Here is a 1,113-nt window from a genome sequence, read left to right on the forward strand (position 1 = left end):
TTGTTGAAACCTTGTTGAGGTCTTTGTTGATCCTTCCATGAGAGATTTGGGTGATTTCTCCATGAAGGGTTATAGGTGTTTCCATAGGGTTCTCCTATGTAATTCACCTCTTCCATTGAAGGGTTCTTAGGATCATAAGCTTCTTCTTTAGATGAAGCGTCCTTAGTACTGCCTGGTGCAGCTTGCATTCCAGACAGACTTTGAGAAATCATATTGACTTGCTGAGTCAATATTTTGTTCTGAGCCAATATGGCATTCAGAGTATCAATCTCAAGAACTCTTTTCTTCTGATTCGTCCCGTTTTTCACAGGATTCCTTTCAGAAGTGTACATGAATTGGTTATTTGCAACCATTTCAATGAGTTCTTGAGCTTCTGCAGGCGTCTTCTTCAGATGAAGAGATCCTCCAGCAGATCTATCCAATGACATCTTGGACAGTTCAGACAGACCATCATAGAAGATACCTATGATGCTCCATTCAGAAAGCATATCAGAGGGACACTTTCTGATCAATTATTTGTATCTTTCCCAAGCTTTATAGAGGGATTCACCTTCCTTCTGTTTGAAGGTTTGGACTTCCACTCTAAGCTTACTCAATTTTTGAGGTGGAAAGAACTTTGCCAAGAAGGCATTGACTAGCTTTTCCCAAGAGTTCAGGCTTTCTTTAGGTTGTGAGTCCAACCATATCCTAGCTCTGTCTCTTACAGCAAAAGGGAATAACATAAGTCTGTAGACCTCAAGGTCAACCCCATTGGTCTTGACAGTGTCACAGATTTGCAAGAATTCAGCTAAAAACTGATGAGAATCTTCCAATGGAAGTCCATGAAACTTGTAGTTCTGTTGTATTAGAGAAACTAATTGAGGCTTAAGCTCAAAGTTGTTTGCTACAATGGCAGGGATAGAGATGTTTCTCCCATAGAAGTCGGGAGTAGGTGCAGTAAAGTCACCCAGCACCTTCCTTGCATTGTTGGCATTGTTGTTTTCGGCTGCCATGTCTTCTTCTTGTTTGAAGATTTCTATTAGGTCCTCTACAGAGAGTAGTGCTTTAGCTTCTCTTAGCTTTCGCTTCAAGGTCCTTTCAGGTTCAGGGTCAGCCTCAACAAGAATGCTTTTG

The 1,113-nt window shown here is 41.2% G+C and overlaps 1 non-coding gene across 1 annotated transcript; it reads left to right on the plus strand.

The window, feature by feature from the left end:
- Positions 1-482: 482 nt before the first annotated feature.
- On the plus strand, positions 483-590 carry LOC127742304 (small nucleolar RNA R71). The gene has a single exon (XR_008003492.1). It is a non-coding gene; the product is annotated as a small nucleolar RNA R71 (small nucleolar RNA).
- Positions 591-1,113: the final 523 nt, after the last annotated feature.

The sequence above is a fragment of the Arachis duranensis genome, chromosome 9 (genome assembly GCF_000817695.3).
Source record: "Arachis duranensis cultivar V14167 chromosome 9, aradu.V14167.gnm2.J7QH, whole genome shotgun sequence".
NCBI lineage: Eukaryota > Viridiplantae > Streptophyta > Magnoliopsida > Fabales > Fabaceae > Arachis > Arachis duranensis.